This window comes from Equus asinus, chromosome 12, assembly GCF_041296235.1.
Source record: "Equus asinus isolate D_3611 breed Donkey chromosome 12, EquAss-T2T_v2, whole genome shotgun sequence".
Classification (NCBI taxonomy): Eukaryota; Metazoa; Chordata; class Mammalia; order Perissodactyla; family Equidae; genus Equus; species Equus asinus.
The window spans coordinates 29,482,206-29,498,156 of NC_091801.1; the positions used below are offsets into that span (position 1 = coordinate 29,482,206).

The window sequence follows — 15,951 nt, forward strand, 5'->3', positions numbered from 1 at the left end:
TGGACTGGGGGTCACTCAGGTTCCTGCAGCCAGACTGGAGGGAAGTCCTGTTCACTCATGATCCAGAGGATCGTCCCCTCGTGGTTGGGCTGCACCAGCCCAAGAGTGAGAGCTGCTCTAGATCTCCCTAGCAAAGCTTAACAGCAAGCCTCCGAAGAATCAGCTGACCCGCAAGCACCTGTAACTGCCATCAGAACAACTTCAGCACTCTGAAGGGAAGACAGAAAAATCCAAACATCAACATCCTAACGTTTACGGCAGCTGCCATCTAATCAAAAGTTACTAGACGTGCTAAGAAGTCGCAAAACATGACCTATGATCAGGAGAGAAATTAGTCAATAGGAACAGACCAAGAAGGGTAGAAACGATGCAATTAGCATCTAAAAACTTGGGAAGAGCAATTATTAATATGCTCAAGGATTTAAAGAAAAATGTGGATAAAATGTGAAGAGAGATGGAAAAACGTGCAAAAGAACCAGTGGAACTTCTAGAACTGAAATATATATGAAATGAAAAATTCACTAGATTGGCTTCTCAGGATGTTATATTCTATAAAAGAAAGGAGTAGTGAACTTGAACTCATAGCACTAAAAGGTATCCAAGCAGAATTTCATGGAGGAAAAGGCTGGAGGAAAAATAAGAATGGGGCCTCAGTGATTCAGGGGACCATACTTATAGCCTCACATTTGTTTTTAGAGTTTAGGAAGGAAAGAAGAGAAAGGAAGGGGCAGAAAAAATGTTTGAGGAGATAATGGCTGAAAATTTTCCAAATTTGATGAAAACTATAAACCCAGAGATACAGATTAGAAAGGAAAATGATGGTTTTGTCTCTCTCTCTCTAAGGAATTGATAAGCAAGCTTGTAGAACTAAAGGAAATTAACTGAATCTCCCGCTAGAAGGTGGCTGTGCAAAAGTCAGTTATGGTTATATTTCTGTATACTAGCAATGAACTGCAAAGGAAATTTTAAAAATGCAGTTTATTTTAGCATTAAAAAAAACATGTTATTTTTAGGGAAAAAATTTATCTATGTATGACCTGAACGCTAAGAACCATAAAACATTGCTGAGAATGAGTAAAGAAGACCTAAATAAATGAAGACGCTTACTATGTTCATTCATGGATAAGAAGGCTCAGTGTTGTTACGGTGTTAATTCTCCCCAAGTTGGTCTGTAGATCCAACACAATCCCAATCAAAATTCTGCAGGCTTTTTTGGTAGTAATTTAGAAGCTGACTCTAAAACTTATGTGCCAATGAAAAGATCTAGAATTGTCGAAACACTTTTGAAAAAGAACACAGTGTAGAATGCTTGCACTTCCTGATTTCTAGACTTCTTGTGAAACTACAGTAATCCAGTTAGGATGGTTTTGGTATGAGGATGGAAATAAAGCCACACGTATATGCTCAGTTGATTTTATACAAAGGGAAAAAGGGAAAAAGGGTCCTCTTTTCAACAAACTATGGGAATATTTGGATATCTGTACAGGAAAAAACAAGAAATGAACCATGACCCTTACCTCACACTCTTCACAAAAATTAACTTGAAGTGAATTATAGACCTCAATGTAAAAGCTAAAACTGTAAAACTTCTAAAAGAAAACATAGATCTTTTTGACCTTGATGTAGGAAAGGACTTTTTAGCTAGGACATAAATAGTACAACGCACAAAAGGAAACATCAATTAGTTTGACTTCATCAAAATTGATAACGTCTCATCTTCAAACGACGTCCTAAAAAAAAAAAGTCAAGCCACAGATTAGGAGGAAGTATTTGCTATGCGTGTATCTGACAGGGGACTTGAATCCAGACTACACAAAGTACAACCTACAACTCAGTTTTAAGAAGACAAAGAACTGAATAAAAAATATATAAAGGAAGATATTCAGATGGCTAAAAAGCACGTCAAATGATGCTAAATACCACCCTTCATCAGGGAAATGCCAATTAAAACCATAATGACATGCCACTATACAGCCACTAGAATGGCTAAAATTAGAATGACTGAGAATGCCAAATGTTAGTGAGGCTGTGGGGCATCTGGAATTGTCATTGCTGGTGGGAATGTCAAATGGCACAGCCAGTTTGGAAAACAGTTTAGCAGTTTCTTACAAAATTAAACATATGCTTACTTACCATATGACCCAGCAATTCCACTCCTAGGAATTTCCCCAAGAGGAATAAAAGCACACGTCCATGTGAAGATTTATGTACGAATGTTTATAGTAGCTCTGTTCATAATAGCCAAAAGCTAAAAATAATCCCAATACCGGTCTACGGGTGAATGGATAAGCAAATTATCCGTAAAATGGAATATTATTCAGCAATAAAAATGAATGAATTACTGATATGTACAGCTACGTGGATGAATTGTGAAAACACTATGCTGAGCAAACAATGGCAGACATACAAGACTGAGTACTATCCAATTCCATTCACTGTAAAATCTGTTACAGGCGATCCTGCTTGACAGTGATGTACACACACCAGATCTGTGGTCTCCTGGGGCTGGCATGGGGGACATGAGAAGACTTTTTTGGCTGATGGAAATATTCTGTGTCTTCTATGTATGTGGTGGTACTTATAAGGGTGCGTATATTTGTCAAACTCATTGAGCCACACACTCAAAATGTGTCTAATTTCTTGACTAAGTTATCCTTCAATAAAGTTGGTTTTTAAAAATCAGATGGAAGCTGGAGTGTTAAACAGTGAAACAAAACACTCAGCAAATAAGTAACAATGAACAGTGCTCCCTAATCAAAGGAAAGTTCTTTGGAAAAATGTATTCTGAGCTGGGTTTTAAATGCTTCATGAGTGTAAAATGCTTTTTAGGTCTAGGGTATAGAAAACAGTTTGAATCAGGTACTCACGTATAGGAACATCTTACTCAATGACTGGGCTGTACTTTTAATACATGACGAGAGCACTGTAGATCGGGAGAATGGGGGCCTGTTCAGCATAGAGGAGATGAAGGGGGATGCCAGCTAATCAGTGCATGGTCCTGGTGTGGACCCCAGACTGGAATTCCTCTTTGTTCCTTTCTTTTCTTTTCTTTCTTTCTTTGCTTTTGGGATTGGATTTGTTTGTTTTTGCTCTAAAGGACGTTACTGGGACATTTGGTGAAATTTGAAGAGGAAGTCCCTGTTCTTAGGAAGCTCACCGTGAAAGATTTAGAAGTAGAAGGGCATCAGTTCTGCAACTAACTCTCAAATGGTTCATAAAAGAAAAAACAGTGTGTATGTAGGGAGAGTAGATAGAGCCCATGTTGCAAAACATTTACAGTGAGGAAGGAGACGGAAGCATGAGGGAGTTCTTGCTACTATCCTTGTAAATTCTAAGTTTGAAATTATTTCTGATTAAAAAATGAGGAAAATCAACAAAAACCAAGTCAGGTCAAGGTACAGTTTACTGAAAATCATGTAGATTTCCTGTGACGAAATAACTGAGAACCACATAAGTGATTAAAATTAAAATTTTCTGAGAAATCATATCAGGAAATGCTCCGTTCTTACTTGAAGCGTTCAGATAGGGCAGCGTGGGCGTGGCAGGAGGGGAGAACATGGGTTATCATATTGTTGGTATGTTGACGTGTGTTCATGCGGTGCAGGTGCCAGGGTGAGTACTGAGATTTTCAGGTGATAGGGGTGGTGCTTTCTACACGTGTCCCCTGATCAGGAACCATTTACAGAAGATGGCAGTGGCGTTCAGGACGGAGTGAAAAGGGAAATTGGAGAAGGGGACCACTGAGGAGTTCTCAGCAGAGTACACGCGCAAGCAGTAAGCAGAGAGTTTGGGCAGAAATCTGGGAGTGAATTTGAAGACCAAGTAGAGTTTTTTATGAGTGATAAGGAAAAAATAGTTTATTATTGATTTATTGACTACCTAGACGTAAAGGCAATGGAGTACCCTGGAGACTGAATGGTATTCACATGTTCCGGAAATAGTGAGCCATGATCCTGTGTCCATGTTCTCTGTAAGAACATGTTAGAAATCTTACTTACTCAATGGATGTAAGTATTCTCTTTGCCTTCTTTTGTGAAAAATAGTTTGAGAACATGCAGTGACTCCCTTTCTGAATGTTCTGTTATTGGATCTTTGTTGGAGGCCAGCTTTCAAGAAGGACGGTGCAGCGAGATGCCAGGCGAGTGAGGGAGAAGTGGGAAAGGGGCCCAGGCGTTGTGGGCCTCCGTAGTTGGCACTGCCGAAGCTGAGGAGTGATCGGTGATCACGTACATTGGAGGACAGCTTTCGGGCTGCGTGTGGAGACTGGGGGCACGGTGACCAAAGGGGGACCAGAGACTGGTTAGAACATCGCTGCTGTAAGTAGAGGAGGGTGATTGTGTCTTGGACCAGGATGAGGTTTGGGAGGGTAAGTTGTGAAGTAGGAGATGCAAGATAAAGTAGGCATTGTACCGTGCAAGAAACTAACCCCGATCTTCAGTGAAAATAGTATTTCACTTCACTTCTTGAGTGGTTTTGCTGATAACGTGCATGTAGCTCTGAGTCCTTCTACTTCATATCCTACTGGACACGAGTTGTATTACTGTTTTCACTAGACTAAAGTTTTCGAAGAAATTGTCAATGGATTCTACATTCTTTTTTGAGGAAAACATTCAGGAGGAGGGTCAGGTGGGAGATGGAGAAGGAAGGTGCTAACGCTTTATCTTTCCACCACCTTTTTTGGGTAATTCACTTGGGTAGACTCTAGGGGCTGCCTCACTTAAGAGATGCTGCGGGCTTTCTTCTTTCCTCTTTTTTTTTTTTCCTTAAAAAACTCTGTGTTAGATTGGGGCTGGCCCCGTGGCCAAGTGGTTGAGTTCGCGCGCACCGCTGCAGGCGGCCCAGTGTTTCGTTGGTTCGAATCCTGGGTGCGGACATGGCACTGCTCATCAAACCACGCGGAGGCAGGGTCCCACATGCCACAACTAGAAGGACCCACGACGAAGACTACACAACTATGTACTGGGGGGCTTTGGGGAGAAAAAGGAAAAAAATAAAATCTTTAAAAAAAAAAAAAAACTCTGTGTTAGATCAAAGAAGTCCACATACATTTGGAGTGAGTGAGTATGTTACTTCGTTTTGACCTTGAGACGTGCACTTCAAAATAAAAATTAATTCTTAAAGAACTTTTTTAAAGATTAGGATTATAAAGCCGTTTATTCTTAATATGTTAAAGTTCTGTTTTTAACTACTGTGATATGAATAGTTATGGTCTTTAGAAATTTTTTTAAGTAAACTTTTGAAATAACATCACATGATAAGTTCAGTGCTAGGGATAATACTTAGAAAAATACTTAAGCTCAGTTTTTAATACTAAAATAGTCTTCAGTCTTAGTATGTTTACAGATTTAGTGACATTATTTTGATCAGCCTGTTTAAAATCTCAGCCATAAGGTGGTTCCTATTGGAAAGGCAGGTCAACAAGCGTTATCTTAATTTTTAACAGTTATAGCTTTTGAGGCCATAAAATGATGAGCGTGGCTTCCTGTGTAGATGCTGGAGCATTTGAAAAGAAGGAGAATTTGGGCTCCAGTCACTTACCTTCCTTGATCTGAGAAACTCCTGTCACTTATTAAAGCAATAAAAATGATTGGTCACTTCCAGTCTCATGACATATTTTACCTATGTTGTTCTGGCATCCTGGATGTTTCTATTTTAAATTTTATTTAGGAAAAGGAAGTGAAATCAGGAGGTTACTAGAAATAAGTATTTAATAGTCTCATGCACAAGAGGCAGGTGCTCTGATTTCATTACTCACCCTCTGTACTCAGACAGAGAATAGCTTGGAAAACGATTCTTTTAATATGAGATTTAGAATTAGGTTACAACTTCTGTTGATGAAGAAAATGTGAGATTCCAAATGGACATTAGACATTTTAGGTTAGAGAGAGGAAAGGAAAGTAATGAGTCTATTTCTAAATGAATTTAAAAAGCAATCAGATTTTAGTTCTAGCAGTGCAGAGAAAATAAAATAAAAGCTATCGTAGTTTACTAACCAATGAATTGAATTGTCCGCCTTTTATTACAGATATAAAGTAAAGACTGTGAAGAGACAATCATTTTGTAGCTATCAGACTTTCAGTAACATGTCTCTTGTGGTTTAAATAACAGATAGTTTAAGTGTTTTTCCATTACCTTTGTGTAAATGAAAAATGCATAAAATATTTTCACAAGGCAAAGTAATCCGAGGAGATTGTTATTTTGTGTTACAAATTAGGTTATTGCTGTTATAAAATTAAAGAAAAAAATCAGCGTTAGGACATTTCAGCTTAATATCATTTACTAGAAGGAACATGTAACAGATTTAATGAGCAAGCAGGTCACCTGAATCCAGCTGTTTCCGACCAGCTTTATGAAACAGAGAATGCAGCTAGCAGTGGGAGGTAAGCATTATTACAAACTCTCAAGGAGTTACAAAATCGATTTCTGCTTGAATGAATGAATTTAGATGATCAATTTATAACCAGCTACACGAATCCCGTCAACTCAACAATTCAGTGAATGATCAGGTTCCCCCCTTGTAAGAGCTTCGCAGTTAGGGGCCTCTGTCAGCTGCGGTCACCGCCTGTCCTGCAGCGCCACTCCCGCAGTTCCTGGGCTGAGCAGGAGGACAGGGAAGTGTTTGCTGAGGTATAACGCAGAGGGAAAGCACGGCGTCTTGAGAAAGAGAGGAAGAAAATACTGTACGTGTGTATTTTTTCCTCGGAAAAATGGGGACTTTTTTCCTCGGAACCCTTTGGATCCCATGAGAGGGTAATATTGAGAATTCCAACCGAATTTTAAAGTCACGCAATTTGTACTTTGGAACGTTTGGGACTTAACTATTCACTTAAGCCTCATTAAAAAAATGAGGTGACAGCCATTTTCTTCTCTCTCAGAACTGTGACAATTGGAGTCGTAAGCATTTGTTTCAGCGTGAAAAACCAGGTTCAGTTTACTCATCTTCCTGTTCCAAGTAACTTTCTTCACCTCCAACTCTGCCTGCCCACCTCTCCAAAAAAAAAACCATCATTTTTGCCTACAAGTCATTTAAGCTCAAAATTTTGGTATCTTATTATTCAACACCGCCCTCCCCCCCCCCGCAAATTATGTGAGCCATTCGTTTCCTTTGCACATCCAAAATTTTCCCATTTCCTTCAATGAAGAATTCTTGCTTTCCACCTCATTTCTCCTACCCTGTGCTCTCACAGCTCTGGTAGACTGGCTACCTTTCTCCTGCTAATCACTAAAGTAAGTATGTAACTATTAAAATCATTTAAATTATCAGTTAAAATCACCTGCTCCTGCTGCTGCTGTGTTCCCCCCACCTGGGCAACACCAGCGTGGCTGCACCTGCACTCCTGCTCCAACCTGTCTAGCCAGCCAGCTGCTGACCTTGGCCAAGGTCTCTCTAAGGAGCTGGGACCGCTTCTCTAAGGGGCTTCTTAAGCAGTGGTGGCTTCACACTGGGCATGACTGAAGTCACTCAGCTCTGAAATACCACGATTCTACTGTGGCTTGCCCCCACCGGAGTCCACACCGTCCCCAGCCTGCAAAGCCAGCTCACTTCACCTGTTCGCCGTGAAGACTTCATCTTTTCCTGAGACATTTTCCTACCAAATCTTAACTTTACCGTATTACTCTGTACTGTTGTCCATTTGTTTCATGCGATCTGAACACCTTATGTATGAGTACATCTCGTGCCGATCGCTGCCACCTTCGTTATCCTGTGTAATCTTTGCCGTCCATGTGAGACTGTGAGTTCCCTTCATCTTCAAGGTGAGGAAGCTGGAGGCCAGCTCTCAGTGGGAGCGGCACGTAGCACTGTTGTTCCCGCGGTCCCACAGCCCATCTGTGGCAGAGCTGGGATGTGAACACAGGCCTTTCACTGCAGAGTTAAGAATCCTTTCTTTCTGTGGGATGGTGTTTCTTGTTTGAATTCTCCCAGGACGGGGACGGTTTTACTTCATATATATATATATATATATATATATATATATTGTTTTTACCGTATTCTCTTATGTTTACTTTATTGAATACTCACCTGTACATTTTGAGTTTTGAACCAGGTAAATGTATTATCTATTCAAAAATAATTTTAAGTGGCGTGATATAGTCCTAACTCAGAAGATTCTTAAGAGAGTAAGAAGAGAAAATGGTTGTAAAGTGCTCTGCAGTTTATAAAGTTATTACAATTGCCAAGGGTGAATGTCATTCAGCTGTCACAGTAGAGTCTGTTGTTACAAAGGCTAAAATGATCCTGTCAGTCCAGGCACAGTCTCTTTTTCCTACTGTTCTTCAAACATCATTGACCTAGTGTGATTTGGACCAACATGATTTTCCTGAAATAAAAGCTGTGCATGTGTCAGAGTTCTCATTAGATAACATTTCCCTTGAGGACAAATACAACATATCGTCGGACGGCTAAAGCAATAACTGTACTAAGAAGTAGCCATTGGGTTTAGGTTCCTAAAATATCCACCCCTGTTTACTCTTTCATGATTGCTTCCTTTTTTTCTCTATAAAGTTATCTATTTTATTAAGACAAATATTATATTCAGTATTAAACTATAATTAATATTAACCTGCCTACTTTGAGCCCCCAGAGCTCTCTCTAATCAAACTTCTCTGCAAATAAATTTTTTCGTCTTTGGGCTTCCATCGCACAAAAGCGCACTGACATTCACCCACTAGAGGCCCATGTTTGCAGCGTGGGTCACATATCATGCCATGTTTGTTTACATTCATGAAAATTTAACATATATACACATGTATACATTGTATGTATCCATTGTGCATATATATATATATACACACACACACACACACACACACACACTCTCAAACCGAACCATGACACAATAAGAAAGAAAAGTGTCGACCAAATGCATGTTTTTGCTGCTGGTCCCCTTTTCGTAGCTGGTATTCATAAGTACCTTCTTCCATCACCCATTTCATATTCCCTATGCCCTCAGCAAGCCCCTCAACTGGTTGTGATTCTCTCCCTGGTTGGCGGACCCTAACCTTCACTCCTGAAGGGTGAGGCTGTTAGTAGTTCTGCCTGGGTGGGCGTCTTGTAGTTTCCTATTGACTTAATCACAGGGCACGCTGATACCAATGAGGCCCTAAGGAATCTCCTGACGTCCAGACATAGGCTTCCTTACCCCCACTGTGGAGCGGCAGTCCAACTTCTTCTTGGAGGGAAGAGCATCAAGATCAATCACCTCAGCCCAGACAAACATTTCATTCTTTGCCGGTTGAGCCAGAGACATGTGGGGACCAAAGTGTGGGTGGCCATCTTAACCTCCAGTTCAATGCAATCAATGTGTCTCCTGGTCGATGCCTAACTCCCTTAGGAATGAAGACTCTTGACCAGCCGAACCTAGAGTCACATGCACATTCAGCCAAAATTCTGATCACTAGGGGTAACAGTGCTGAAAGTTAGTGGTGCCACTGACATTTCCACCTTGCCCGCTGGACCCATGAGTCCTGGCGACGGGAACATCAGTGCCATATCACGACAGTGATTTAGAGCACATAGAGCCTCCTCCTGGAGGACATGTCCCCAGCCCTGTAAGGTATTGCCACCTAGGGGGCACTGTCACTCAGTCTTCAAAAGCCCATTCTACTGTTCTGTCATGGCAGCTGCTGCAGGATAGTGGGGCCGTGGAAAGATCAGTGAATTCCATGAGCATTTGCCCATTGCCACACTCCATTTCCTGTGCAGTGAGTTCCTTCATCAGAAGCCATGCTGAGTGGAATAGCGGGATAGTGGATAAGGCGTTTGTGTGTCTACGTAAGGAGTTTCCACAGAAGCATTGTGTGCAGGGAAGGAAAATCTATAGCCAGAGGAAGCGTCTGTTCCAGAAAAAAAGAAAACACTGCCCCTTCAGTGGCCTAATGAATCCGATGTAATTACCTGCCCCCCAGGGCTCATCACCCTGATGAGTGGTGCCATCTCAAGAATTCTGCCTTGGCCTCCTTAGGTATGGAAAACTCCCAGCTTGCCTTCACTTTGCCACTTTTCCCAGTATAATTTGTAGAAAAAACTGCTCTTTCCCCATGGAATGGTTTAGCGTCCTGGTTGAAAGTCATTTGACCACATATACATATGGGTGCTTACTTCTCAGTTCTAGATTCTGTCCATTAGTCTATGTACCAGTGCCACACCGTTTAAATGAGTGTAGTTTTGTAGGAAGTCTTCAGATCAGAAAGTGGGATGCTGCCAACTTTGGTCTTCTTTTTCAAGATTGTTTGGGTTATGCCGAGTCCCTTGAGATTGGATACGAATTTTAGGATAGAGTTTTCTGTAAAAACCATCATCACATTTTGAGAGGGACGGCATGGAATCAGTAGATCACTTTGGGTAGTATCGGCATTTTAACGATACCAGGTCTCCTAATCCATGACACGGAACGTCTTTCCATTTTATGTCTCATTTAGTTTCTTTCAGCAGCCCTTTGTAGTTTCCAGAGTACAAGTCTTTTTCTTGCTTGCTTAAGTTTATTCCTAAGAAGTTATTCTTTTTTTTGTTATTTTATTTTTAAAACTTCTTTTTGAGGAAGATTAGCCCTGAGCTAGCATCTGCCCAGCCTCTTCTTTTTGCTGAGGAAGACTGGCCCAGAGCTAACATCCGTGCCCATCTTCCTCTACTTTCTACCTGGGATGCCTGCCACAGCGTGGCTTGCCAAGCGGTGCTAGGTCCGCACCCGGGATCCGAACTGGCAAACCCAGGGCCAACTAAGCATAACGTGTGCACTTAACCGCTGCGCCACCAGGGCGGGCCCTCAATTTGCTCTTTTTGATGCTGCTGTACATGGAATTGTTTTCTCACTTTCCTTTTTGAGTTGTTTGCTGTTAGTGTCTAGAAACACAAATGACTTTTTTTGGTGTTGATTTTGTATCCTGCAACTTTGCTCAATTCATCTATTAATTCTAACTCTCTCTGTGTGTGGGGATGTGCATGCGTAATTTTATGGGTGTCTATATTTGACATCATGTCATCTGCAAAGAGAGAGAACTTGACTTCTTTTTTTCCAGTTTGGATGCCTTTATCTTTTTCCTTGCATATTTGCCCTGGCTAGGACTTTGATACTATGCTGAGAAGTCAACATAGGCTTTTTTTATGTTGAGAAAATCTCTTTGGATTCCTATTTTGTTGAGTGTTTTTGTCGCAAATAGGTGTTGAATGTTTTTCAAATACTTTTTCTACATCAATTGAGAAGATCTAGTGGGTTTCCCCACATCATTTCCTTAATACGATCTATTACACTGATTCATTTTCGTATGTTGGACCATCCTTGCATTCCAGCAATAAATCCCACTTGGTTACTCTGTAGAATCCTTTTAATATGCTGCTCAATTCAATCCGCTAGTATTTTGTTGAGGATGTTTCCATTACTATTCGTGAAGGATATTGGTCTGTAGCTTTCTTTTCTTGTACTGTCTTTGTCTGCCTTTGGTATCAGGGTAACATTAGCTTCATAGAGTGCGTTAGAAAGTGTTCCCTCCTCTTCAATTATTTGGAAGCAGTTGAGAAGGTTTGGTACTAATTACTTTTTACATGTTTGGTAGGATCCAACAGTGAAGTGATGCGGTCCAGGGCTTCTCTTCGTTGGATTTGATTACTGATTCGATCTCCTTCCACGTTCTAGGTCTCTTCAGATTTTCTGTTTCGTCATGATTTAGTTTAGTAGGTTGTGTTTCTTGGAATTTGTCCATTTCATCCAGGTTATCCAATCAGTTGGCATACAGTTGTTTATCGTACTCTCTCATAATCCTTCTTGTCTCTGCATAATCCATAGTAATGCTCCCACATTCATTTCTTGTTTTAGTAATTTGAGTCATCTCTCTTTTTCCTTAGTGAATGTAGCTAAAGCTTTGTGCATTTTGCTGATCTTTTCCAGGAACCAACTTTTGTTGATTTCCGTATTGCTTTTCTCTATTTCATTTGTCTCCGATCCAGTCTATATTATTTCCCTCCATTTGAATGCTTTGGATTTAATGTTCTTTTCCTTTTCTAGTTCTTGAAGGTGGGAAGTTAGGTTCTAGGTATGAGATAACTAAGTTTGAGATAAATGAATGTTTATTTGAGATAAATAAAGTACCTTCTATATGTTACACAGGTCATTAATAACTAACGTTTATCTTTTACCTTCCTGTAAAGCATCAGATGAGTTTATGCTACATAATCCTTTGTCGATTCCAATGCCAGCTTGTTCCAAACCTGCCCAATCCCTCAGAGCAGTGTCTAACACCACCACCCCAAGCTCCTTGCAGGGACATGAATCGTGCACACAGAATTGCAGAGCTCTATCTCAGCATGGGCTTGGCTCCTCCTCACTGACCCTCCACCCTGCCACCAACGTCTTGCTGCTCACACCCAGAGGAAATCATAGAGGCGAGGGGAAAAGCAGGTTTTCCTAATTGTTTTTCACCAGGGTGGAGGGAGACAGGTGCAGAGCTGCAGGGCAGGAGCATCCCCAGAGCTCCTTGATGGGACTGAAATGAAGCAGTGGAAAGAAGGGGGAGCCAGTCTGCTCTCATCACGGGTTCTAAGGGCGAGGTCTCAGCACTGTGACTCCCTTATAAATGCCTCGTTTCTCCTTCTAGCTGTGCCCTGTCTGGCATGCCAGTCTGGCACATGCCCCACTGTGTTTCGACCAGTTGAGAGGCAGAGTAGTATTGGGCATACGCCGTGGCTACATGAGGAGAAATTTTCCTTACTGAGGGCAGAGCCTGTAGACTGACTCCAGCTCTGTCTTCTCCTCAGCTCAGCTTTGATGCTGGTTTTCTGTCTATATTGGGCACACCCTGCTATGTCTTTCTCTCTGATGTGTCTTTTCCTGCTCCTGCGGGCTTTACATGCTGCACGTGAGATAAATTATTTGAACTGTTTTCAATATCTGAAGCCAAGTGTCTGTCGATATGGAGAGCTGATACTGGGTGGGTTATTTCCCCTTTGCTTCTTGATCCAGGAACCAGACATCCTCCGGATATCTTTTGCGCTCAGGCCAAAACAATAAGTGACGCTCCGTATGCAAGTTCTTGTTTGTGTGTGCACATGTGTGTGCGCATGTGTGTGTGTGTGTGTTTAATCTCCCTGGAAATTACCTAAGCTGTGCACAGAAATGGCAGATTTGTAGACTGATGAACTTTGAGTGTTCTCTTTGTCCCTCTACTGTTTTTCCCCTTTTCTCTCCACTGCCTTCAAGGCCCAGGAGAGAAATAAACACCTTTTGTATCTACTCCATCAGCCTGATCTCCATGATCAGTCTCTGAGGGCTTAGAATTAGTGAGACTGCTGGGAACCTAGCCCTTCCTACTGCCAAGACCCTTAGAGTGGGGCACACAGGCATTTTGAGACACTTGTCTCCCTGGCCTGATGGTCATATGTAGGAGAAGGTGACTCAGTCTGCATGTCCAGCGCTGACAAGGACATGGTTGAAGTGTGTGCCCTTGCAGAACCCTGGAGTGTCTGAGATGCGTCAGCTGAAACAGAACATCTCCCAGTATTAGTAATTTAAACCTATCAGGACTGGGCCTTTGCTCCTTTATCCTGGAAGCCAAAGAAGAAAAGTAGATAACTTTTCAGAGGGTGTTAATGCCTTCAATTTGATCCGCATCACTAATGTCTCCAGGAAAAATGAGAATATTGCCTTAAAATCTGGGTTTATCCCACTGTGTGGCGTGCATGTCTCTGGTTGAGTTACAGTAAGGATGCTTAACTAGGAGGTTACTATCAAACAGCCTCTGTTCTCTTCCTACTTGGGGGTTCAGTTGAAACATGCTTCTAAAAGATTGATCAACATGCTCCTGTCCTGAGAAGAGTGGGGAGAGGCTCAGTAGCTGTGCACTGTTTCCTCATGAGATGCCTCTGTCCTTAGTAGTCCTTTTGGGGTTGCTTAACACTTGTCGTTTCAGCAGGTGCCCTTGCCCTGGAGGGAAGAGATAGCAGGGCTGCTGAGCGTTGGGCTAGAGTTTCAGTCTAGGGGGCCGGCCCCGTGGCCAAGTGGCTGAGTTTATGTGGTTTGCTTTAGTGGCCCAGGGTTTCAGTCGTTTGGATCCTGGGTGCGGACCTGGCACCACTCATCAGGCCATGCTGAGGCCGTGTCTCACATAGTGCAACTAGAAGGATCTGCAACTAGAATAGACAGCTATGTACTGGGAGGCACTGGGGAGAAGAGGGAGAGGAGGAAAGAAACAACGTTTGGCAAAAGAATTTCAGTCTTGTCTCTCCTGTGTGTGAGGACCTCCACATTCCCAATCTTTGTTCCTCATAGCTGTCTCATTTCCTCTTTTCTCTCGGTTTCTTTCTGTCGTTAACCACTTCAGACACTTGTCTGTTCTACTAATGTCCTAACCTCTATCAGGCCTTTATCCTACCTCTTCCTGCAGAGCAGCTATGCCTGGCACCTCATTGCCGTTCAAATCTCAGCTCAACCATCAGCTGCTCTGAAAGACCTTCCCAGACCACCTTCTATGAAGTAGCACTTCTGAACACACACCTGGCCCTCAGGTTTTCTCTTCCCATATCACCCTGAGTATTTCTTTCATGGAATTTACTATCATTTGCTGTATTCAGTCTTTAGGCATTTGTCACCTTGGCGCCGAGTACCTAGTTGACACTCCCTTTATGCTTCTTGCAGGAATGAATGCATGGATGTAGCAATGTCTGTACATGTCCACATTTGTGGGTTCTATTTGAACAGACAGAAAATCTTTCTGGATCTTAGTCATGATTTTGACTCTAGCCCTGTCTCCTCATCTGGCCCCAATGTGGATCTGAGAGCCCCTGAGTTTCCAGGAACCTGATATAGAGGCTTGATTGATGCCGTGGAACCTGTCGTATCCCAGCTCTGAACATTCATTTTTAAAATTGAGTCCATGGGGGCTGGCCCGGTGGCGTAGCAGTTAAGTGTGCACACTCTGCTTCAGCGGTCTGTGGTTCCGGTGAACTGGCCCACTCAGCTCCCAGGCGTGGACCTGTGTACCACTTCTCAAGCCACGCTTTGGCAGGCATCCCACGTATAAAATAGAGGAAGATCAGCACAGATGTTAGCTCAGGGCAAATCTTCCTCAGCACACAAGGAGGATTGGCAGTGGATGTTAGCTCAGGGTTAAGCTTCCTCAAAGAAAAGAAGAAAAAAGTCAAGTCTATGAGTCTTTTTCATGCTTGTGTCCTGACCCAGGCTGGGCCTCCCCATCCCTTAATCCTGCCATGTGAGTCTGGAGTCATGGGATGTAAACTGGAGTCCTGAAATTTGAATTCTGCCTTCAGGAATTCTTTGTTTCGTGAGTCAAGACCCTGCACATTTTCTACATGCTGTAGACATGATGCACACTCTCCACTTCCTCACCGCTCCGTCCTGACCAGCTCAACCATTTGTGTAACACGCCTAATTCCAGCAGAGTGTTAAATATGTGACATGTGCTACAGACCAAGTTATGTCTGCGCGCCCCCAGAAGGATTCCTGAGCAGTAGAGCACGGTGGTCACATGGTTTTTGGGGGGTCTGACAGGCCTGTGTTCCGATCGTAGTTCCCGGCTTCAAGACTGTGTGTCCCTGACCAGTTGCTAAACCTCTCTGTGCCTCGGCCACCTCATCGGTCAATCGGAAGGGCTCAGTTTGCTTTTCTGCAGAACAAATTTAGCCCACATTCTGCTGGATGGTGATTTGTTCTGAATGCTGCTGGGAAGTTCTCCTGCCGGGGCTGGCTCAGCTGATCTCAGCTGAGGCTCACTGATGTGCCTGCGGTCGGCCGCTGGCTGGCGGACCTCGGGTCTCCCGCACATTCTCTCATCCCCCAGTGGGCACCTTGGGCTCATTGAGCTGCTCCGAGTTCCAGGAGCAGCAAGAAATGGCAAGCCCTAGTGTACACGTGCTTCCCAAGCCTCTGCTTCCGTCACATTCACTAACATCCATTAGCCAAGGCCTGTCATGTGGCCGAGCCCAGATTCAAGAGATGGGGAAGT

At 42.7% G+C, this 15,951-nt stretch overlaps 1 protein-coding gene across 1 annotated transcript in view; it reads left to right on the forward strand.

The window, feature by feature from the left end:
- Positions 1-15,951, forward strand: part of LOC123275873 (uncharacterized) — a 39,145-nt gene that overhangs the window by 19,477 nt on the left and 3,717 nt on the right. The window lies entirely within an intron of this gene.